Consider the following 26,198-nt stretch of genomic DNA (forward strand, 5'->3'; position numbering starts at 1 on the left):
CAAATATGAACATCACATGCAACCTCTACAGGGCAAGCAGGAGGAGCAAGGCAAAGTGCCAGAACTGGCGTAGCTTATAGATGCATCTTTTCTAGACAGCTGTGGGCTGCTATTGAGGCTGGGGGGACCTATAGCCATGGCCCCTTACCAGCCTGAGAATATCAGCCCCCAGCTGTCTGCTTTAGCAAGGCTGGTTGTCACAAATGGGGGGACCCCATGCCATTTTTTAAAATTATTTAAATAATAAGAAATAAGGCTTGGGGACCGCGTTATTCTTAATAACCAGCCTTGCTGAAGCTGACAGCTGGGGGTTGCAGCCCCTAGCTGTGAGTTTTGCCTGGCTGGTTATCATAAATAACCCACGCAGGGTTTTTTTTCAATTATTTAGTTACAGATCAGGAGCGGCTGATAAATACACCCATCCGCCGCTCATCCTCTCACTGTTATTAGCAGCATTTGTCAGCTGATGATAGCTGTAGTCTCATCAGCTGACACCAGTGACCGCAGGTAAGCTTTATTCCTCCAGTCACAGCTGAGCACTCAAGCTCTCTTTTGACAGAGTGGGAACCACAGCTGTCTGACCAGCAGGGATCATTTCACTGCTGTTCAGAATCGCTACATCAGTGTATCCCATGCTGTCAAACAGCATGGGAAACAACGGCTTTTATGCTGTGCATGTTTGGCTATATTTGGCAATTAAATTAGCGATTAAATTGACGAATATTGCAAATTCAGCAATCGTGTGCCGAACCGAATATTGAAATATTCGCTCATTTCTAATAAACACTACTAGAACAAATTTATACTGGATGCATGAGTTTGGCTTCATGTTAATTGATGGTGTTTGAGAGCTTCATTTCTTTTATGGAAACATGAATTCACAGATGGGTTGCTATTGTAAAAGAGAATATACTACCATCACTTCGTGTCTTTGGTAGATGTGCACTTTTCCTACATGACAGAACAACACATATCTAAAACCACTGTTGCATTTCTTAAGTATAACATTATGACAGTGATTCAGTGGCCAGTGATGTTACCTGATCACCTATGGGGAATTTTAACCCCTTTACCCCCAAGGGTGGTTGGCATGTTAATAACCAGGCCAATTTTTACAATTCTGACCACTATCCCTTTATGAGGTGATAACGCTGGAATGCTTCCATGGATCCAGGGGATTCTGACATATTGTACTTCATTATAGTGGTAAAATTTGTTTGATATGACTTAAGTTTATTTGTGAAAAAAACAGAAATTTGGTGAACATTTTAAAAATTCCACAATTTTCCAACTTTTAATTTTCATGCTCTTAAATCACAGAGATATGTCACATAAAATACTTAATAGGTGACATTTCCCACATGTTTAATTTACATCAGCACAATTTTGGAACCAAATTTTATTTTTGTTAGGAAGTTATAAGGGTTAGAAGTTAAAGAGTAGTGATGAGCGAACGTGCTCGCTACTACTCGTTACTCGCCCGAGTATTGCTATGCTCCAGGATTATTCAGCGGTAACTGCAGTCTCCACCCAGCAGTTATTGCGGACTTTAGAGACCCAATCATGGTGCAGGGATTGTCTGCCAGGCCATGAAATGCTGCAGCCATTTTTGTTGTGGTTGTGCCATGATTGGCTGGGCCGCACATCATCATCCCGAGTATAAGAGACGAGGCGCCGCCCTGCTCGCCGCATTCTGTTCCTGTTTCAGGGAGAGTAGGGAGAGCTGGTGCTGAAATAGGGTCAGAATTGTGGTTTTTAGAGGTAGTGTAGGTTTGCAACTCTTACATCCACAACTCCTGAGAAACCAACAGTCCTTTTTAGGGCTAATTCGTGGGTCCTGATATTGCAGCGCTAGGCAGGCAGTGCACAGGATATCCACATCAGTGCAAGGCCTGCAGGCACTGTATGTGTATCCATTGGTCTCACTGCATCCTTCCCAAAGCTCCATAACTGCCTGCTGCTGCTGCAGCTTATTTACTGTCTATATACTTTTTTTTTCCAAAAACTCCCCCCCCCCCAAAAAAAAAAAAAAAAGTCTGTTCTGTCAGACTGAGGCCTGTTGAAAAATTATAGTTTGTCAGGCATACATAGCATAGTTGTGTGTGCTACCCTTGTGCTCCCTTTTTTTGGGGGGTGTTTTAAATTCACCGAAAAAGGCCTCATATATCTGTGTGCTCCAAGTTTGGCCATTGGAGGCCGGTATATTTTTTTTTGGCTGTCTGTCAAATTCTTTACAGCACTATTTTGCCAAAAAATTTAATTGAAAGGGCACAGATTTGCCAGTGTGATATTTCTGTTGCAGCCGTCATATATCTCTGCTCCAAGTTTTGGCATTGGAGGCCAGTGTACTTATTTTTTGGCTGTGTAAAACTCAAATTCTATACAGCGCTATTTCGTCCCCCAAAAAATTGAAAGGCCACAGATTTGCTAGCGTGGCATTTCTGTTACAGCGATCATATATCTCTGCTCCAAGTTTTGGCATTGGAAGCCGGTGTACTTATTTTTTGGCTGTGTGAAACTCAAATTCTATACAGCGCTATTCAGCCTAAAAAAAAATTTGAAAGGCCACAGATTTGCCAGTGAGGTATTTCTGTTACAACCGTCATATATCTCTGCTCCAAGTTTTAGCATTGGAGGCCGGTATACTTAATTTTTGGCTGTGTGATACTCAAATTCTATACAGCGCTATTCAGCCTAAAAATTTTTTGAAAGGCCACAGATTTGCAAGTGTGGTATTTCTGTTACAGCCGTCATATATCTCTGCTAAAAGTTTTGGAATTGGAGGCTGGTGTACTTATTTTTTGGCTGTGTGAAACTCAAATTCTATACAGCGCTATTTCACTTAAATTAACTTAAAATTTTTTTTAACCCCTTAAGCCCCGAGGGTGGTTTGCACGTTAATGACCGGGCCAATTTTTACAATTCTGACCACTGTCCCTTTATGAGGTTATAACTCTGGAACGCTTCAACGGATCTTGGCGATTCTGACATTGTTTTCTCGTGACATATTGTACTTCATTTTAGTAGTAACATTTATTCGATATAACTTGCGTTTATTTGTGAAAAAAACGGAAATTTGGCGAAAATTTTGAAAATTTCGCAATTTTCCAACTTTAAATTTTTATGCCCTTAAATCACAGAGATATGTCACGCAAAATACTTAATAAGTAACATTTCCCACATGTCTCCTTTACATCAGCACAATTTTGGAACCAAAATTTTTTTTTGTTAGGGAGTTATAAGGGTTCAAAGTTGACCAGGAATTTCTCATTTTTACAACACCATTTTTTTTTAGGGACCACATCTCATTTGATGTCATTTTGAGGGGTCTATATGATAGAAAATACCCAAGTGTGACACCATTCTAAAAACTGCACCCCTCAAGGTGCTCAAAACCACATTCAAGAAGTTTATTAACCCTTCAGGGGTTTCACAGGAATTTTTGGAATGTTTAAATAAAAATGAATATTTAACTTTTTTTCACACAAAATTTATTTCAGCTCCAATTTGTTTTATTTTACCAAGGGTAACAGGATAAAATGGATGCCAAACATTGTTGTACAATCTGTACTGAGTACGCTGATACCCCATATGTGGGGGTAAACCACTGTTTGGGCGCATGGCAGAGCTCGGAAGGGAAGGAGCGCCATTTGACTTTTAAATGCAAAATTGACAGGAATTGAGATGGGACACCATGTTGCGTTTGGAGAGCCACTGATGTGCCTAAACATTGAAACCCCCCACAAGTGACACCATTTTGGAAAGTAGACACCCTAAGGAACTTATCTAGATGTGTGGTGACCACTTTGACCCACCAATTGCTTCACAGAAGTTTATAATGCAGAGCCGTAAAAATAAAAAATCATATTTTTTCACAAAAATGATCTTTTCGCCCCCAATTTTTTATTTTCCCAAGAGTAAGAGAAGAAATTGAACCTCAAAAATTGTTGGCCAATTTGTCCTGAGTACGCTGATACCCCGTATATGGGTGTAAACCATTGTTTGGGCGTATGGCAGAGCTCGGAAGGGAAGGAGCGCCATTTTACTTTTCAATGCAAAATTGACTGGAATTGAGATGGGATGCCATGTTGCGTTTGGAGAGCCCCTGATGTGCCTAAACATTGAAATCCCCACAAGTGACACCATTTTGGAAAGTAGACCCCTTAAGGAACTTATCTAGAGGTGTGGTGAGCACTTTGACCCAACAAGTGCTTCACAGAAGTTTATAATGCAGAGCCGTAAAAATAAAAAATCATATTTTTTCACAAAAATAATCTTTTCGCCACCAATTTTTTATTTTCCCAAGGGTAAGAGAAGAAATTAGACCACAAAAGTTGTTGTGCAATTTGTCCTGAGTGCGACGATACCCCATATGTGGGGGTAAACCACTGTTTGGGCGCATGGCAGAGCTCGGAAGGAAAGGAGCGCCATTTGACTTTTCAATGCAAAATTGACTGGAATTGAGATGGGACGCCATGTTGCGTTTGGAGAGCCCCTGATGTGCCTAAACATTGGAACCCCTCACAAGTGACACCATTTTGAAAAGTAGACCCCTTAAGGAACTTATCTAGATGTGTGGTGAGCACTTTGACCCAACAAGTGCTTCACAGAAGTTTATAATGCAGAGCCGTAAAAATAAAAAATCTTATTTTTTCACAAAAATGATCTTTTCGCCCCCAATTTTTTATTTTCCCAAGGGTAAGAGAAGAAATTAGACCACAAAAGTTGTTGTGCAATTTGTCCTGAGTGCGACGATACCCCATATGTGGGGGTAAACCACTTTTTGGGTGCATAGCAGAGCTCGGAAGGGAAGGAGCGCCATTTGACTTTTCAATGCAAAATTGACTGGAATTAAGATGGGACGCCATGTTGGTTTGGAGAGCCCCTGATGTGCCTAAACATTAAAAACCCCCACAAGTGACACCATTTTGGAAACTAGACCCTCTAAGGAACTTATCTAGATGTGTTTTGAGAGCTTTGAACCCCCAAGTGTTTCACTACAGTTTATAACGCAGAGCCGTTAAAATAAATATATTTTTTTTTCGCAAAAATTTTTTAGCCCCCAGTTTTGTATTTTCACAAGGGTAACATAATAAATTGGACCCCAAAAGTTGTTGTCCAATTTGTCCTGAGTACGCTGATACCCCATATGTGGGGGGGAACCACTGTTTGGGCGCATGGCAGAGCTCGGAAGGGAAGGAGCGCCATTTGGAATGCAGACTTAGATGGATTGGTCTGCAGGCGTCACGTTGCATTTGCAGAGCCCCTGATGTACCCAAATAGTAGAAACCACCCACAAGTGACCCCATATTGGAAACTAGACCTCCCATGGAACTTATCTAGATGTGTTGTGAAAACTTTGAACCCCCAAGTGTTTCACTACAGTTTACAACGCAGAGCCGTGAAAATAAAAATCCTTTTTTTTCCCACAAAAATGATTTTTAGCCCCCAAAATTTTTATTTTCCCAAGGATAACAAGAGAACTTGGACCCAAAAAGTTGTTGTCCAATTTGTCTCGAGTACGCTGATACCCCATATGTTGGGGTAAACCCCTGTTTGGGCGCACGGGAGAGCTCGGAAGTGAAGGAGCACTGTTTTACTTTTTCAACGCAGAATTGGCTGGAATTGAGATCGGACGCCATGTCGCGTTTGGAGAGCCCCTGATGTGTCTAAACAGTGGAAACCCCCCAATTATAAATGAAACCCTAATCCAAACACACCCCTAACCCTAATCCCAACTGTAACCCTAACCACACACCTAACCCTGACACACCCCTAATTCTAATCCCAACCCTAATCCCAACCGTAAATGTAATCCAAACCCTAACCCTAGCCCCAACCCTAGCCCTAACCCTAACCCTAACCGGAAAATGGAAATAAATACATTTTTTTTAATTTTATTATTTTTCCCTAAGGCTAGGTTCACATTGCGTTAGGGAAATCCGTTTAGCACTAGCGGATTGCGCTAACACAATGTCTTTTTAGGTGTCGTGTTTAGTGGTCGCGTTAACGTCCCCGCTCTGGAAGATCGGGGATCGGACCTCGGGCGCGCCGCGGACGCTGCAAGCAGCGTCTGAGGCGCGCCACAAAAGAATGGCACCTTGCTAGCGCGAGCCGAAAATGGCACGCTCTAGCGATGCGCTACACCCGAAAATCACATTGCTGTCAATGGTTGTGCTAACGGACCCGTTGCACGGCGTTAATTGTGACATTTTCGCCGTGCAACGCTGTCCGTTAGCGTTAACCCATTAACGCAATGTGAACCTAGCCTAACTAAGGGGGTGATGAAGGGGGGTTTGATTTACTTTTATAGCGAGTTTTTTAGCGGATTTTTATGATTGGCAGCCGTCACACACTAAAAGACGCTTTTTATAGCAAAAAAGTTTTTGCGTCTCCACATTTTGAGACCTATAATTTTTCCATATTTTGGTCCACAGAGTCATGTGAGGTCTTGTTTTTTGCGGGACGAGTTGACTTTTTTATCGGTTACATTTTCGGACACGTGACAGTTTTTGATCGCTTTTTATTCCGATTTTTTTGTGAGGCAGAATGACCAAAAACCAGCTATTCATGAATTTCTTTTGGGGGAGGCGTTTATACCGTTCCGCGTTTGGTAAAATTGATGAAGCAGTTTTATTCTTCGGGTCAGTACGATTACAGCGACACCTCATTTATATCATTTTTTTTATGTTTTGGCGCTTTTATACGATAAAAGCTATTTTATAGAAAAAATAATTATTTTGGCATCGCTTTATTCAGAGGACTATAACTTTTTTATTTTTTTGGTTATGATGCTATATGGCGGCTCGTTTTTTGCGGGACAAGATGACGTTTTCAGAGGTAACATGGTTATTTATATCCGTCTTTTTGATCGCGTGTTATTCCACTCTTTGTTCAGCGTTATGATAATAAAGCGTTGTTTTTTTTGGCTCGTTTTTTTTTTTTTTTTCTTACGGTGTTCACTGAAGGGGTTAACTAGTGGGCCAGTTTTATAGGTCGGGTCGTTACGGACGCGGCGATACTAAATATGTGTACTTTTATTGTTTTTTTGTTTTTTTTTTTATGTAAAGAAATGTATTTATGGGAATAATATTTTTTTTTTCTGCTTTATTTAGGAATTTTTTTTTTATTTTTTTTTTTTACAAGTGTGGAAATTTTTTTTTTTACTTTTTCACTTTGTCCCAGGGGGGGACATCACAGATCACCGATCTGACAGTGTGCACAGCACTCTGTTAGATCGGTGATCTTACATACAGCCGGGCAGGATTAGAGCTGCAGCTGCAGCCTGATCCTGACCCGGAAGTGCTCCCTGCAGGACCCGGATGCAGCCCGGCGGCCATTTTGGATCCGGGGACTGCAGGGAGAAGACGCTCGGTACACGGTGAGCACATCACCGTGTACCGATCGTCTCAGGGAAGCCCGCAGGGAGCCCCCTCCCTGCGCGATGCTTCCCTGCACCGCCGGCACACCGCGATCATCTTTGATCGCGGTGTGCCGGGGGTTAATGTGCCGGGAGCGGTCCGTGACCGCTCCTGGCACATAGTGCCGGATGTCAGCTGCGATAGGCAGCTGACACCCGGCCGCGATCGGCCGCGCTCCCCCCGTGAGCGCGGCCGATTGCATATGACGTACTATCCCGTCCATGGGAATTAAGTCCCAGGTCACCTGGACGGGATAGTACGTCATATGGGATTAAGGGGTTAATACAGTCTGTTAGGTCAGGCTGAGGCCTGCCTGGTATTTGGGTTTGAAAAATCGTAGATTTGCAGGCATACTGATCGCATATTATTTCGCTACTAATAAAGACATTTGTGTTGAGCATTTGAAATAGTGCAGTTGTCCATTTAAAATGGGCAAGGCAAGGGGCAAGGGACGGGGAAGTTGACGTGATGCTCATGGTGCATCCAGAGGACGAGGCCGTGGGCAAGGTGAAAGTGGGCAACAACAAAGACCCACATCTTCTACCTTGACTTTCCTGTCCCAGTTTCTAGGGGACCGCAGCACACCACTATTGAAGCCAGAGCAGTGTGAAACGGTTGTTGGTTGGATAGCAGATAATGCTTCCAGTCACTTAGCCACCACCACCTTGTCTTCCACATTGTCAAGTCTCAGTAGCCGTGAGTGTGTCCAGGATATTCATCACCCTGATCCTTCTTCCTCCCACAATGCCGAGTGCCCTGAGACAACTGATCCCACACTTGGACACTCTTAAGTGCTGTTCAGTTTTCCAATTCAAGATTCAGAAATCTCTGCCGCTCAACTTGAAGTGGGGAAAGATGAGATCGCATGTAGAGCTGCCCAAAGCTTTGACCAGCCCAGGGTCACACAAAGGCGATGGTGGGAAAGTGTCACAAGAGGTGGACGATGATGAGACACAATTGCCAGAAAGTCAGGAGGAGGAGCAGGGTGCGGATGTGGAAGACGAGGTGGTGGATGAAATAGTGACTGACCCAACCTGGCAGGAGGACATGCATAGCGAGGACAGCAGCACAAATGGGGAAGGAAGCATATCCCCCCAACAGGTAGGAAGAAGCAGTGTGGTGGCCACACACAGAAGGCATGCATCCGTTCCCCGTAACACCAAAAGGAGTGAAGTTGCCATTCCACCTGTGAGATCTTCCCGAGTCTCGCTATTTTTTAAAGACTGTGCCGATAACCCCAAACAGGACATTTGCAGCATCTGCCATGCCCCCATCAGCAGGGGTAGCAAAACAACCAGCCTGACCACCACCAGCATGATCAGGCACATGCAAGCAAAGCACCCGACTTTGTGGGCTGAATCTCAGGCTCTAGGACCACTGCCTGCTGTGTTGTGAATTCTGTTGTCGAACTCCCTCCTGTGGTCGTGAATGGTACTTCGGCGAGTTCTGTCCATGGACTCCCTCTGGTGGCTGTGAGTGGAGCTGCTGCTTCTGAGGTTCCTTACACAGGTGACGTGGTTTATCCTTTGGTTGGCTGCTCTATTTAACTCCACTCAGATCGTTACTCCATGCCAGCTGTCAATGTTCCTGCATTGGTTCAGTTCGCTCTTGGATCTTTCTGGTGACCTGTCTTCTCCAGCAGAAGCTAAGTTCCTGCTAGTTATTATTTGTTCATTGTTTCCTTGTCCAGCTGGTTATCATGATTTTGCCTTGCTAGCTGGAAACTCTGGGATGCAGAGTGGCATCTCCGCACCGTTAGTCGGTGCGGAGGTCTTTTTGCACACTCTGCGTGGTCTTTTGTAGTTATTTGTGCTACCGCAAAGATACCTTTCCTATCCTCTGATGGACCCGTAGAAGCGCCTCCGCGCGAAACGGCCGTCGTCTGTCTCGTCACTGCACCCTCCCGCACCGCCTCCCTCTCATGCCGTAGCCTGTACTGTACCAAGTTTGGAAGATTGTGCCATGCCTATTAAAGGACTTGTTCACATCTGAAGAATTGGGGTGAGTGCTGCTTTCTTTAGTTCTTTGTTTCTATGTGGATTATCCTATTCTTTAAGCAAGCACCTCCCTACCTTCAGTGGAAGCTTGATCCGTCCAGCCTTCTATTGGGATTTTTCCCCCGCAGCTGCTTTGATTCACAAAAGCTCCTTCAGTGCCGATCAGCTGTGTTTCTTCTTCGCCTGAGCTTTCCTATCCTCTGTCTGTTTAGTAAGTCTGGCCTCCCTTTGCTGAAACCTGTTTCATTTCTGCGTTTGTGACTTTCATCTTTACTCACAGTCAATATATGTGGGGGGCTGCCTTTTCCTTTGGGGAATTTCTCTGAGGCAAGGTAGGCTTTATTTTCTATCTCTAGGGCTAGCTAGCTCTGAGGCTGGGAAGAGGCATCTAGGGAGTGTCAGGAACGCTCCACGGCTATTTCTAGTTGTTGTGATAGGATTAGGGGCTGCGGTCAGCAGAGCTCCCACATCCCAGAGCTTGTCCTGTGTGAGTTTAACTATCAGGTCGTGCCGGGTGCTCCTAACCACCAGGTCCATAACACTGCTGGTCACACCACTGCTTCTTCCACTGTTTTGCATAGAAGCCAATCCCCAGTACACCGTGCATGTGAAGATGCCTCTAGCCCTGCACCTGTTGTGGCCCACAGTCAAGAAGCACCATCAGCAAGCCAGTCCACGTCCTTGTCCCAGAACAGCATTCATTTGTCTATAACCCAGTCTCTGGAACACAAGCGGAAATACCCAGCCAACGCCCCACAGGCCACAGTCCTCAATTCTAATATTTCTCTTCTGCTTGCACTAGAAATGCTGCCTTTTAGGCTTGTTGAAACGGAAGCTTTCCGCAACCTGATGGCGGCAGCCGACCCAAGGTACTCGGTCCCCAGTCGCCACTATTTCTCCCAGTGTGCCGTACCGGCATTACACCAGCATGTGACCCACAACATTACCCGTGCCCTCAACAATGCTGTTACCGGGAAAGTCCACCTAACCACGGACACGTGGACAAGTGCTTGTAGGCAGGGACAGTATATCTTGCTGACGGCACACTGGGTTAACATAGTGGAAGCTGGGATCCAGTCGGACCTTGAGATGGAACACATCCTTCTCACGCCAAGGATTGCTGGCCCTACATCAATCAGGGTTGCCCCCCCAGTGCACAGCTCCTGCACCTCCTACTCCTTCTCTTCATCCTCCATGTCTGAAATCAACACATCAGTCAGAAGCTGAAAGCACTGCAACACTGCCTCAGCCAAGCGGCAACAGGCTGTTCTGAAGTTAATCTGCAAAGGTGACAAACCGCACAATGCAGAAGATTTGTGGACAGCGCTGAAAGAGCAGTCAGATGTTTGGATGACACCACTGAACCTACAGCCAGGAATGGTCATGTGTGACAATGGCTGTAACCTGGTGGTGGCTCTGAGGCAAGATGAGCTCACACACGTACCTTGCTTGGCCCATGTGCTTAACCTCTTGTTTCAACATTTTCTGACAAGTTACCCGGAGATGCCAGATCTGCTAGTAAAAGTACGCCATCTGTTTGCCCATTTCAGAAAGTCAGCTACCGCTTCAGCTGCCCTTGCCGTGCTTCAGTAGCGGTTTCAGCTTCCAGCTCACCGACTGTTGTGTGGTGTCCCTACACGCTGGAACTCTACGCTGCATATGTTGGAAAGGATTTGTGAGCAGAAGAGGGCCGTTGTTGACTACCAACATCAACAAGGCCGTCTAATTTCAGGTCAGACTCCACACATAAGACCTCAGGAGTGTACATGGATGTCAGACAAATGTAACATCCTCCAAAACTTTGGGGGCTGCACCAAGATGGTGAGTGGCGATGACATCATAATTAGCATCACCATCCCGCTTCTCAGCATTCTGAAAAACTCTCGGCTCGCAATCAAAGCGGATGCATTGCAGGTGGAGCTCGAGTACATGGAGCAAGGAAACATACAGGGGACTACACTCATCTCAGCCTCTTGTCTTCTTAACGTGGATTGGTAGGCAATGAGGAGGAGGAAGAACAGGAGCTACTTTCATACGCTATAGACAGTACTACAAACACATCTTTATTAGCTTCTGTTCAGCGATGGCCTGAGGACAGGGAGGAGGAGGAGGAGGACAGCATGGTCAGTCGTCCTGTTGGTGAGGATACGGAAGTCTTGCCAGTTAGCAGTCTGGCACACATGACTTTATGTTGCACTGCATTTCACGTGACCCTTGGATTATCAAAATTTTGGGTGACACTCATTACTGGTTGGTGACACTTCTAGACTCACGCTACAAGGAGAATTTTCAGTATCTTCTGCCTGAGTCAGAGGCGGTGTACTAAAATGTTGCACTACCACCGGGCCCTTGTAGCGGAATTACTTAGAAAATTCCCATGTGAGAACGCTGGCAGCAGACATCAGAGTTTGTTGTACAGCCAAGGACTCCAAGCGAGAGAGACAGAAGTACAACCCAGATCAGGCAGGGGAACAATGGCCAAGTTCTGGGACAGTTTTCTCACACCCTCCCATCATGGCGGCACAGAGGCAAGGGGTGATGTCACAAGAAGTGCAATGTTTGGGAAGATGGTGAGGGAGTACCTTGCAGATCGTACAAACATCCTCCATGATTCCTCTGTGCACACATGGCATGAACTGGATCTCTACACCTTGGAGGTCCTGGCCTGCCCTGCTGCTAGCATTCTGTCAGAGAGGGTTTTTAGTGCCGCTGGTGGAATTATCACAGATAAGCATATCTGCCTGTCAACTGAAAATGCTGACAGGCTGACTCTTATCAAAATGAATCAGGCCTGGATTGGGAAAGACTTCTGTACACCACCAAGTGAAAACAGGGAAACATAACCTCAAATACATTCTCTCTTTTGGGGAGGTGTATTCTCATGCACTACTTCACAACCACACATGGGTATACGCTTCCAGATTTGGTCTGTTTGTTTTTATCCTCCTTATCCTCACCCTCCTCATTCAGAACCACTATATCACCAGGGTGAACGTGGTCTGTACAGGGCATTGTGGCTAAGGGGCCTGTGAAGGCACTCTTTTATTTAAAAAAAAAAAGATTTTACATTAGGGAATTGGGCATGACGTTTCTTTGGGCCTACTTCTTAACTCGGTCTCCTGCAATCTGTCCTGTACCTGCCAGTAGATCACCAGGGTAAACGTGCTTTGCACAGTGCATGTTGGCCCAGAGGCCTGTGATGGCACTCTTTTATAAAAAAAAACAGATTTTACATTGGGGAATTGGGCATGACATTACTTTGGGCCTACTACTTAACTCTGTCTCCTGCAATCTGTCCTGTGCTTGCCAGTAGATCACCAGGGTGAACTTGCTCTGTACAGTGCATGTTGGCCAAGGGGCCTGTGATGGCACTATTTTCTTTAAAAAAAAGGATTTTACTCTGGGAAATTGGGCATGACATTACATTGGGCCGACTTCGTAACTCTGTCTCCTGCAATCTGTCCTGTACCTCCCAGTAGATCACCAGGCTGAACGTGCTCTGCACAGTGCATGTTGGCCAAGGAAGGGGCAAGTGATGGCACTCTTTTCTTAAAAAAAAAAAAGGATTTTACTTTGGGGAATTGGGCAAGACATTACATTGGGCCAACTTCTTAACTCTGTCTCCTGCAATCTGTCCTGTACCTGCCACTAGATCTCCAGGGTGGACGTGCTCTGTTCTGTTATAGGCTGTTGAAGTTTGGCCTAGGGGCATGCGATGGCACTAGTGTATTTTTGAAAAAGGTGCCCCATTGGGGAATTGTTTGGCAGATCATGCACTGTATTAAAAGTCTCAGAGACCCACAACACTACACTGACCCTAATTCTTAACTCAATCTCCTGCAATGTCTCTTCCTTATCTCCGACGACATGACCAAAGTGCACGTGCTCAGTACTGTTATAGGCCGGTGATGTTTGGGCACCAGGCTGAGAAGGCACTATTTCATTTTGTAAAAACAGGACCCCACATTTGGGAAATGGGTATTACATTACATTGGGCATACTTCTTAAGTCGGTCTAGTGCAATGTGTCCTTTAACTGCCACTAGATGACCAGTGCGGACGTGGCCTGTATGGGGCATTTAGGTCTAAGGGGCTGTGATGGCATTATTTTAATCTGTCCAAAAAGGACCCCACATTGGGGAATTGGGCATGGCATTCCATTGGGCCTACTTCTTAACTCTGTCTCCTGCAATGTTTCTTGTTTAACTGCCACTAGATCACCAGGGTGAACGTGCTTTGTACTGTTATGGGCCAGTGAAGTTTGGTCAAGGTGGGCTGTGATGGCACTAATCTATTTTTACAAAAGGTACCCCCTATTGGTGAAACCACATCCTTGTTGGAAAACACTTCATAACATTTGTGTACCTTAAACTTCCTGCCAATGTATAAAACAAAGGAGTACAGTGCATAAAATGCATATTGTGAAGTGGATTTTCCTGGGCCCATCCAGTATGTGGGTTCCAAGGCCTAACGGGGGGCATATGACTGACTATGCAGCAGGGCTGGAGTTGCCGCCAATGTGTAAAACCATGGAGTACGGGAGTACAAAATGCATATTGTGAAGTGAATTTTCATTGGCACATCCAGTATGTGGGTTCCAATGCCTAATGGGCTGCATATGACTGACTATGCAGCAGGGCTCGCCTTGCCACCAATGTATAAAACAAAGGAGTATGGAGCACAAAATGCATATTATGAAGTGGATTTTCCTGGGGCCATCCAGTATGTGGGTTCAAAAGCTTATTGGGGTGCATATGAATTGGTAGCAGGGCTGACCTTAAATTCAATGCAACAGTTTTTCAGGAGTTCCCCCTGGACATCTTATGAAAGGGGTATTGTGGTGCATTTTCATTCTTTGCAGCCCATCCACTTACAGCATAGGCTAGAACAGCTTAGGAGACCCACTGTTTCATAATGGCCCTTTAAGAAGATTAATGCCCCCTGATGCACCAGTAAAAATAGGCTCTGTGACTTTAAGAGTCCCTCCTTCATAAATGAAACAAGATGGGTCTGCTTATGTGTCACACACCACATGGCCAGCTAGTGGTGTTAAATGTTACAATGAAATTTCCCAGTGAATGCATTTGTAGTGGTTGAAAGCAATGTTAAAGTAGAAAAATGCTTCAAAAACGCTGCGTCGGAACTAAGCCTAAGTGGGGGAGGACATTTTCTGTCTAGGGTTAAATATTTGGCCTTACAGCCAAGTCATTAACCTGCAAAGGATGTACCTTGACATATTTCCAAGCAAAACCCGTTTTGGATTCGTTTTCATGTGTTTTTTGTGGCTCCGGGAAAAATGGCATGAATCTCGGAAAAAAATGATTAAGGCTGTTAACTAGGAGTCAGGAATTCTTCCAGGGGCGATCCCCATGAGGTTCCTGTGTATTTGAGCAGTGTTTCCATCATTTTCAGACATTTTAGACCTTAAAAGGACCCCCTGGGGGATCACGGTAAAAACACTCGGGTCTCCCATAGACTTACATTGGGCTCGTTGTTCTGGCCGAGTACCCGAGTATTCGAATTTGCTCGACCCGAGCAACGAGCACCCGAGCATTTTAGTGCTCGCCCATCACTATTAAAGAGCGATTTCTTATTATTACAAAACCATTTTTTTAGGTACCACATCACATTTGAAGTCACTCTGAGGGGTCTATAAGATAGAAAATACCCAAAAGTGACACCATTCTAAAAACTGCACCCATGAAGGTGCTCAAAACCACATTCAAGCTTATTAACTAGTGCCGAGCGAGCACTAAAATGCTCGGGTGATCGATGCTCGGGTTCAGCAAATTGGATTACTCTGGTAATTGGACACAACAATGAGCCTAATGTAAAGGTACCTTCACACATAACGATATTGTTAACGATATCGTTGCTATTTGTGACGTAGCAACGATATCGTTAATGAAATCGTTATGTGTGACAGCGACCAACGATCAGGCCCCTGCTGGGAGATCGTTGGTCGCTGAATAAAGTCCAGAACTTTATTTCGTCGCTGGACTCCCTGGAGACATCGCTGGATCGGCGTGTGTGACACCGATCCAGCGATGTCTTCACTGGTAACCAGGGTAAACATCGGGTAACTAAGCGCAGGGCCGCGCTTAGTAACCCGATGTTTACCCTGGTTACCATGCTAAAAGTAAAAGAAAACAAACACTACATACTTACCTACAGCCGTCTGTCCTCCAGCGCTGCGCTCTGCACTCCTCCTGTACTGTCTGGGAGCCGGAAAGCAGAGCGGTGACGTCACCGCTCTGCTTTCCGGCTCCCAGACAGTACAGGAGGAGAGCAGAGAAGCAGAGCGCAGCGCTGGAGGACAGACGGCTGTAGGTAAGTATGTAGTGTTTGTTTTTTTTTACTTTTAGCATGGTAACCAGGGTAAACATCAGGTTACTAAGCGCGGCCCTGCGCTTAGTTACCCGATGTTTACCCTGGTTACCGGCATCGTTGGTCGCTGGAGAGCGGTCTGTGTGACAGCTCTCCAGCGACCAAACAGCGACGCTGCAGCGATTCGGATCGTTGTCGGTATCGCTGCAGCGTCGCTAAATGTGAAGGGGCCTTAAGTCTATGGGAGACCCGAGCATTTTACCACGATCTCCCTGGGGGTCTTTCTAAGGTCTATAAACATCTGAAAATGATAGAATCACTGCTCAAATGACACAGAAACATCCTGGGGATCGTCCCTTGAAGCATTTCTGACTCCTAGGTCACAGCTGTAAACAATAGAGTTGAGCGACCTTGACCTTTTTAGAGTCGAGCCGGGTTTTGCGAAACCCGACTATGTCCAAAGTCGGGTCGAGTGAAATCGGCCGATTATGACGTAAAGTCGGGATCGACCGAAACACGAAACCCAATGCAAGTCAATGGGGCAGCATAGTCGGCAGTGAGTGGGGGCCAGGAAAACACCTAGAGTGGCCATTTTAATGTCAAAACCATCCATTCTTCTTAATGAAGCTTGTCAAGCGTAATTTACCTTATAATAATTGGAAGGCATTTGAAATTGGGGGTCATTTGGCTAAAGTTGTGGGGGGTAGGGCTGGTTCAAGTAATTAGTGGGCCCAGGAAATCTGGACCACGTCACGGCAGTGGAGCAGGGAGAGGTAAGTATTTCAACTTTGCAAGTGCTGTGAACCTGAGCAAGCAGGGGGGGCCCACTCGTTGGCATTGGCACTGGCACAGGGCCCCTCAAAGTACAGCGGTGTGTTTGCACGGCGGGGGCGCCTCCCACCGGCAGCAACACTTTTGCGTACTATGAGAGGCCCTGTGCCAGTGACGTCGCCAACTAGTATTCCTCCCCCCACCTGATGAAGGAACCTGCACTTTCATCTGCACCTTCCTCTTTGTCCCCGTGTAAGGTGGTATGGTATGCGGGAAGAGCAACCTGACTTTCAGCAGGGTCACAATGTTGTTGTGTAGCGTGCACGGGGAATGTTGCGTTATGGGTCAATGTACCAGCAGACTCATCTATCACTGGCTGGGCAATGGGCACGATGAAGTGGAAACACAGATATAGGCCCAAAGAAGAAAGTGGGCTAAATGCAGTTCAAAATTGGTAACACAGGAATAACCAGGGGGCATTGCAGTGGAGGACAACTGGAATGAGAGGCTGACACAGAGAGTAGGGCCAAATCAGTAAGTAGTCGAAATGCAGTTCAAAATTGGCAACCGTAGTAAACAGGCGGCACAGCTTTGTTCAGTGGAGGAGAACAGCAAGGAGTGGCAGACACCGATAGTAGGCCCCAAACCAACTAGTACGCCAAATGCAGTTGTTCCATTTAACCACAATTTAATGAGAGCCTGAAGATAGAAGCTCAGGAAAGGCAACCTGGGGAACACCTTGGAGTGTAACACACCATCTCTCTCCACCCCATACCCATTTTGTATGGCCTAATGCAGTGTACTTTTCTACAACTACTAAACGAGAGTCGGAAGACCGAAGCAATGGCAAGGAAACCTGGGGAACACCTTAGAGTGTAACACACCCTCTCTCTACACCCCATACCCAATTTGAAGGCCTAATGCAGTGTAGTTTCCAAGAACTACTAAACGAGAGCCGGAAGATCGAAGCTCAGGAAAGGCAACCTGGGGAACACCTTGGAGTGTAACACACCCTCTCGCTACACCCCATACCCAATTTGAAGGCCTAATGCAGCGTAGTTTCCAACAACTACTAAACGAGAGCCGGAAGATCGAAGCTCAGGAAAGGCAACCTGGGGAACACCTTGGAGTGTAACAAACCCTCTCTCTACACCCCATACCCAATTTGTAGGCCTAATGCAGCGTAGTTTCCGACAACTACTAAACGAGAGCATGAAGATCGAAGCTCAGGAAAGGCAACCTGGGGAACACCTTGGAGTGTAACACACCCTCTCTCTACGCCCCATACCCAATTTGTAGGCCTAATGCAGCGTAGTTTCCGACAACTACTAAACGAGAGCCGGAATATCGAAGCTCAGGAAAGGCAACCTGGGGAACACCTTGGAGTGTAACACACCCTCTCTCTACACCCCATACCCAATTTGAAGGCCTAATGCAGTGTAGTTTCCAAGAACTACTAAACGAGAGCCGGAAGATCGAAGCTCAGGAAAGGCAACCTGGGGAACACCTTGGAGTGTAACACACCCTCTCGCTACACCCCATACCCAATTTGAAGGCCTAATGCAGCGTAGTTTCCAACAACTACTAAACGAGAGCCGGAAGATCGAAGCTCAGGAAAGGCAACCTGGGGAACACCTTGGAGTGGAACACACCATCTCTCTACACCCCATACCCAATTTGAAGGCCTAATGCAGAGTAGTTTCCAAGAACTACTAAACGAGAGCCGGAAGATCGAAGCTCAGGAAAGGCAACCTGGGGAACACCTTGGAGTGTAACACAACGTCTCTCTACACGACGGAAGGGCTGATTCTTAGGAAGGAAGGCTGTTGGAAATAAGCATTGCGCGTCCGAGGGTGATTATATTCTTATTAGGTATATACTCACCCTCGGACGCGCCCTGCTTCTTTATTTGGAATGAATGTTTATTTGCAATGTGGTGTTGACTTTCTCTATTATTTTGGTAATTAATGATTTTATTATTTTCATTATTTTGCATCTTCTCGGCAATAATATAAAGAAGACGCGACAGGACAACACTCGGTGGATGCCATATGTGTGTTTTCAATTTAAAAAAACTTTCAGTTAACTACTTGCAGGAGAAAGTAATTGTAGCTGGTGGCCATTTTTAGTACTGTACCAGATTAGAGTTGTGTGTTTGTTTTTAATGTTAAAATGTCTGCATTTGATATCTCACCAGTATTTTCTTTTTTATAAGCAAAATACTTATTTTTATATTTTCTGATGTTGGTTCCAGGGGTACACGGCCAGCAGTGCCCTGGTCAGTGTAGTAGTAGTTGAAAGAATGGACCGCAGACAGGCATCGAAGGCCTAAAATAATAACACATGGCTGTAGGCAATTTTAAATTGGTTCCAGGGGTACACGGACAGCAGTGGTGTGGTCAGTGGAGGCCTAGTGGAAGGAGTGACCGCAGACAGGCATCGAAGGCCTAAAATAATAACACATGGCTGTAGGCAATTTTAAATTGGTTCCAGGGGTACACGGGCAGCAGTGACCTGGTCAGTGTAGTAGTAGTTGAAAGAATGGACCGCAGACAGGCATCGAAGGCCTAAAATAAAAAAATTGGGCTGGCTGTAGGCAATTTTAAATTGGTTCCAGGGGTACACGGGCAGCAGTGGTGTGGTCAGTGGAGGCCTAGTGGAAGGAGTGACCGCAGACAGGCATCGAAGGCCTAAAATAATAACACATGGCTGTAGGCAATTTTAAATTGGTTCCAGGGGTACACGGGCAGCAGTGACCTGGTCAGTGTAGTAGTAGTTGAAAAAATGGACCGCAGACAGGCATCGAATGCCTAAAATAATAACACATGGCTGTAGGCAATTTTAAATTGGTTCCAGGGGTACACGGGCAGCAGTGACCTGGTCAGTGTAGTAGTAGTTGAAAGAATGGACCGCAGACAGGCATCGAAGGCCTAAAATAAAAAAATTGGGCTGGCTGTAGGCAATTTTAAATTGGTTCCAGGGGTACACGGACAGCAGTGGTGTGGTCAGTGGAGGCCTAGTGGAAGGAGTGACCGCAGACAGGCATCGAAGGCCTAAAATAATAACACATGGCTGTAGGCAATTTTAAATTGGTTCCAGGGGTACACGGACAGCAGTGACCTGGTCAGTGTAGTAGTAGTTGAAAGAATGGACCGCAGACAGGCATCGAAGGCCTAAAATAAAAAAATTGGGCTGGCTGTAGGCAATTTTAAATTGGTTCCAGGGGTACACGGGCAGCAGTGGTGTGGTCAGTGGAGGCCTAGTGGAAGGAGTGACCGCAGACAGGCATCGAAGGCCTAAAATAATAACACATGGCTGTAGGCAATTTTAAATTGGTTCCAGGGGTACACGGACAGCAGTGGTGTGGTCAGTGGAGGCCTAGTGGAAGGAGTGACCGCAGACAGGCATCGAAGGCCTAAAATAATAACACATGGCTGTAGGCAATTTTAAATTGGTTCCAGGGGTACACGGGCAGCAGTGACCTGGTCAGTGTAGTAGTAGTTGAAAGAATGGACCGCAGACAGGCATCGAAGGCCTAAAATAAAAAAATTGGGCTGGCTGTAGGCAATTTTAAATTGGTTCCAGGGGTACACGGACAGCAGTGGTGTGGTCAGTGGAGGCCTAGTGGAAGGAGTGACCGCAGACAGGCATCGAAGGCCTAAAATAATAACACATGGCTGTAGGCAATTTTAAATTGGTTCCAGGGGTACACGGACAGCAGTGGTGTGGTCAGTGGAGGCCTAGTGGAAGGAGTGACCGCAGACAGGCATCGAAGGCCTAAAATAATAACACATGGCTGTAGGCACCTTTGAATTGGTTCCAGGGGTACACGGTCAGCAGTGGTCTGGTCAGTGGAAGTCTAGTGGAAGGAGTGACCGCAGACAGGCTTCCAAGGCCTAACATAACAAACTTGGGCTGGCTGTAGGCACTTTTAAATTGGTTCCAGGGGTACACGGGCAGCAGTGGTCTGGTCAGTGGAAGTCTAGTGGAAGGAGTGACCGCAGACAGGCTTCGAAGGCCTAACATAACAAAATTGGGCTGGCTGTAGGCACTTTAAATTGGTTCCAGGGGTACATGGGCAGCAGTGTATGGTCAGTGGAAGTCTAGTGGAAGGAGTGACGGCAGACAGTCTTCGAAGGCCTAACATAACAAAATTGGGCTGACTGTAGGCACTTTTAAATTGGTTCCAGGGTAACACGGCCAGCAGTGGCCTGGTCAGTGTAGTAGTTGTAGAAAGAAGGGACCGCAGACAGGCTTCGAAGGCCTAACATAACAAAAATGTCAAAACAATGGTATTGTCAGTGCCAGGCATTGAAGGATGTCAGCGGCTAGACTACACATTGGTGAAGCTGTGAGAGATAATTTTGCTAGTGGTAGAGCACTGTTTGAGCTGGGGGGGGGAACTGTCTTGTGGCCGGCGGTACAGGCACAGGGCCCCTCATATTACAACGGTGTGTCTGACGTTGGGTGCGCACCACCACCGCCAGAGACACTTTATTGTACTATGAGGGACCCAGTGGCAGTGCCGTCGACCAAAAGCGGCCACACCCACCTCTTCAGACAAACAGCACTCTCAAGGGTCCAAGCGCAAAGTGGCGATAGCACGGCCCCGTGTGGGGAGTTTGGCCATTTCGTGAGGTGGAAACATGTCGTATGCTGGACAATCAGGTGAAGAAAATTACGAGATTGGAAAAGTCATTCAGAATAGTCCACAGGCAAGACCTTTTCATAGGAAAGCTAGGTGTCAGCCGGGCAGGGTGGGGCAAAAGATTTTGAAATCCAGTTGTGGTTCATTTTAATGAAGGTTAGATCATCTACATTTTGGGTAGCCAGACGAGTCCTTTTTTCTGTTAGTATTGAACCTGCAGCACTGAATACTCTTTCTGATAGGACACTAGCTGCCGGGCAAGCAAGCTCCTGCAATGCATATTCTGCCAATTCTGGCCAGGTGTCTAATTTGGATGCCCAGTAATCAAATGGGAATGACGGTTGAGGGAGAACGTCGATAAGGGATGAAAAATAGTTTGTAACCATACTGGACAAATGTTGTCTCCTGTCACTTTGAATTGATGCTGCAGTACCTGTCCTGTCTGCGGTCATAGAAAAATCACTCCACAACCTGGTCAGAAAACCCCTCTGTCCAACGCCACTTCTGATTTCTGCCCCTCTAACACCTCTGGTCTGCTGGCCCCTGGAGCTCGTGTGAGAACGATCACGGGCGCTGTGTGCAGGGAATGCCAGAAGCAAACGGTCAACAAGAGTTGATTGTTTTGTTGCTAATATTAGTTCCAAGTTCTCATGTGGCATAATATTTTGCAATTTGCCTTTATAGCGAGGATCAAGGAGGCAGGCCAACCAGTAATCGTCATCGTTCATCATTTTTGTAATGCGTGTGTCCCTTTTGAGGATACGCAAGGCATAATCCGCCATGTGGGCCAAAGTTCCCGTTGTCAAATCTGCGGTTGTGCTTGGTTGAGGGGCAGTTGCAGGCAAATCTACGTCACTTGTGTCCCTCAAAAAACCAGAACCCGGCCTTGCCACGCCACCAATTTCCCGTGCCCCCGGGAAAGCTTCCTCATTAAAAATATACTCATCCCCATCATCCTCCTCATCCTCCACCTCCTCTTCGCCCGGTACCTCGTCATGTACACTGCCCTGACCAGACAATCGCTGACTGTCATCAAGGCTTTCCTCTTCCTCTGGTGCAGACGCCTGATCCTTTATGTGCGTCAAACTTTGCATCAGCAGACGCATTAGGGGGATGCTCATGCTTATTATGGCGTTGTCTGCACTAACCAGCCGTGTGCATTCCTCAAAACACTGAAGGACTTGACACATGTCTTGAATCTTCGACCACTGCACACCTGACAACTCCATGTCTGCCATCCTACTGCCTGCCCGTGTATGTGTATCCTCCCACAAAAACATAACAGCCCGCCTCTGTTCGCACAGTCTCTGAAGCATGTGCAGTGTTGAGTTCCACCTTGTTGCAACGTCTATGATTAGGCGATGCTGGGGAAGGTTCAAAGAACGCTGATAGGTCTGCATACGGCTGGAGTGTACAGGCGAACGGCGGATATGTGCGCAAAGTCCACGCACTTTGAGGAGCAGGTCGGATAACCCCGGATAACTTTTCAGGAAGCACTGCACCACCAGGTTTAAGGTGTGAGCCAGGCAAGGAATGTGTTTCAGTTGGGAAAGGGAGATGGCAGCCATGAAATTCCTTCCGTTATCACTCACTACCTTGCCTGCCTCAAGATCTACAGTGCCCAGCCACGACTGCGTTTCTTGCTGCAAGAACTCGGACAGAACTTCCGCGGTGTGTCTATTGTCGCCCAAACACTTCATAGCCAATACAGCCTGCTGACGTATGCCAGTAGCTGCCCCATAATGGGAGACCTGGTGTGCAACAGTGGCAGGTGCGGATGGAGTGTTTGTGCGACTGCGGTCTGTGGACGAGCTCTTGCTTCTGCAGGAGGACGAGGAGGAGGAGGAGGAGGGGGTGCGAACGGCTACAGACAACTGTTTACTAGACCGTGGGCTAGGCAGAACTGTCCCAAACTTGCTGTCCCCTGTGGACCCTGAATCCACCACATTTACCCAGTGTGCCGTGATGGACACGTAACGTCCCTGGCCATGCCTACTGGTCCATGCATCTGTTGTCAGGTGCACCTTTGTGCTCACAGATTGCCTGAGTGCATGGACGATGCGCTCTTTAACATGCTGGTGGAGGGCTGGGATGGCTTTTCTGGAAAAAAAGTGTCGACTGGGTAGCTCGTAGCGTGGTACAGCGTAGTCCATCAGGTCTTTGAAAGCTTCGCTTTCAACTAACCGGTAGGGCATCATCTCTAACGAGATTAGTCTAGCTATGTGGGCGTTCAAACCCTGTGTACGCGGATGCGAGGCTAAGTATTTCCTTTTTCTAACCATAGTCTCATGTAGGGTGAGCTGGACTGGAGAGCTGGAGATCGTGGAACTAGCGGGGGTGCCGGTGGACATGGCAGACTGAGAGACGGTGGGAGATGGTATTGTTGCCGCCGGTGCCCTAGATGCAGTGTTTCCTACTACGAAACTGGTGATTCCCTGACCCTGACTGCTTTGGCCTGGCAAAGATACCTGCACAGATACAGCAGGTGGTGCGCTAAATGGTGGTCCTACACTGCCGGAAGGGATGTTGCGTTGATGACTAGCTTCATTGGCCGAGGGTGCAACAACCTTAAGGGACGTTTGGTAGTTAGTCCAAGCTTTCAAATGCATGGTGGTTAAATGTCTATGCATGCAACTAGTATTGAGACTTTTCAGATTCTGACCTCTGCTTAAGGAAGTAGAACATTTTTGACAGATGACTTTGCGCTGATCAATTGGATGTTGTTTAAAAAAATGCCAGACTGCACTCTTTCTAGCATCGGATACCTTTTCAGGCATTGCAGACTGAGCTTTAACCGGATGGCCACGCTGTCCTCCACCAGGTTTTGGCTTTGCCACGCGTTTTGGGCAAGATACGGGCCCGGCAGATGGAACCTGTGGCGATGTTGATGCCTGCTGCGGCCCCTCCTCCTCCTCTGCTTCAGAACTGCTGCCGCCTGCACCCTGTTCCCCCAATGGCTGCCAATCGGGGTCAAGAACTGGGTCATCTAATAACTCTTCTTGTACCTCCTGCGCAACTTCGTCTGTGTCACCGTGTCGTTCGGTGGTATAGCGTTCGTGATGGGGCAACATAGTCTCATCAGGGTCTGATTCTTGATCAGCACCCTGCGAGGGCAATGTTGTGGTCTGAGTCAAAGGACCAGCATAGTAGTCTGGCTGTGGCTGTGCGTCAGTGCACTCCATGTCAGATTCAATTTGTAATGGGCATGGACTGTTAACTGCTTCACTTTCTAAGCCAGGGACGGTATGTGTAAAGAGCTCCATGGAGTAACCCGTTGTGTCGCCTGCTGCATTCTTCTCTGTTGTTGTTTTTGCTGAAGAGGACAAGGAAGTGACTTGTCCCTGACCGTGAACATCCACTAACGACGCGCTGCTTTTACTTTTACCAGTTTCACGAGATGAGGCAAAAGAGCTAGAGGCTGAGTCAGCAAGATAAGCCAAAACTTGCTCTTGCTGCTCCGGCTTTAAAAGCGGTTTTCCTAATCCCAGAAAAGGGAGCGTTCGAGGCCTTGTGTAGCCGGACGACGAACCTGGCTCCACAGCTCCAGACTTAGGTGCAATATTTTTTCCCCCACGACCACCTGATGCTCCACCACTACCACTACCCTCATTACCAGCTGACAATGAACGCCCCCGGCCACGACCTCTTCCACTAGACTTCCTCATTGTTTTAAAAACGTAACCAAACTAACGTTATTTGTTGCAGTCACACAACTTACACGGTGAGCTATAACTTCAGTATGATTTAGCTACCCCTTTACAGGTTGGTGAGACCACAGCGAAAATCAGGCCCAATGTTACACACTCTTTTTTTGGTGGCTGCAAATTAGAGAGATGCCCCACACGCAGGACTGTCACTGAAGCACAAATGTTAATATTAATGTCACACTATTATTTTTTTTTTATTTTTATTTTTTTCAGGAACACTTTAGAAACCCCCCAAAAAAAAAAAAATAGATTTTTGCAGGGAGAATTTAGAAAACAAATGTAACAAACTATATGCTTTCTATGGGCCACTGAGTGAGAGATGACGCACACAGGAATCAGGAGTGGCACACAAGCCCAGAGGCCAATATTTTTCTACCAATGATTGATGGAGTTATTTTCTCTGGTAGATTTTGGAACCCAAATCAAGGAAAAAAAATGTAGGCTTTCTATGGACCACAATTGGAGAGAGAGAGAGAGAGAGATGGCACACCCAGGAGTCAAGACTGGCACACAAGCAGAAAGGCCAATATTAATCTCCCACTGTTTTTTTTTTTTGTTTTTTTTTTTTTTTTTTTTCAGGGAGACTTTAGAAAAAAAAATAATAAAAAAAATATGATTTTATCAGGAAGAATTTAGAAACCAAATAAAATAAAATGATTTTTTCAGGGAGAATTTATAAAACAAATAAAAACAAAAATAGGCGTTCTATGGCCCACTGACTGAGAGATGACGCACACAGGAGTCAGGAGTGGCACACAAACCCAGAGGCCAATATTTTTCTACCAATGATTGATGTAGTTATTTTCTCTGGTAGATTTTAGAACCCAAATCAAGGAAAAAAAATATAGGCTTTCTATGGACCACAATTGGAGAGAGAGAGAGAGAGAGAGAGAGAGAGAGAGAGAGAGAGAGAGAGATGGCACACCCAGGAGTCAAGACTGGCACACAAGCAGAAAGGCCAATATTAATCTCCCACTGTTTTTTTTTTTTTTTTTTTCAGGGAGACTTTAGAAAAAAAAATAATAAAAAAAATATGATTTTATCAGGAAGAATTTAGAAACCAAATAAAATAAAATGATTTTTTCAGGGAGAATTTAGAAAACAAATAAAACCAAAAATAGGCGTTCTATGGCCCACTGACTGAGAGATGACGCACACAGGAGTCAGGAGTGGCACACAAACCCAGAGGCCAATATTTTTCTACCAATGATTGATGTAGTTATTTTCTCTGGTAGATTTTAGAACCCAAATCAAGGAAAAAAAATATAGGCTTTCTATGGACCACAATTGGAGAGAGAGAGAGAGAGAGAGAGAGAGAGAGAGAGATG

The sequence above is a fragment of the Ranitomeya imitator genome, chromosome 3 (assembly GCF_032444005.1).
Source record: "Ranitomeya imitator isolate aRanImi1 chromosome 3, aRanImi1.pri, whole genome shotgun sequence".
In the NCBI taxonomy this organism is placed as follows: domain Eukaryota; kingdom Metazoa; phylum Chordata; class Amphibia; order Anura; family Dendrobatidae; genus Ranitomeya; species Ranitomeya imitator.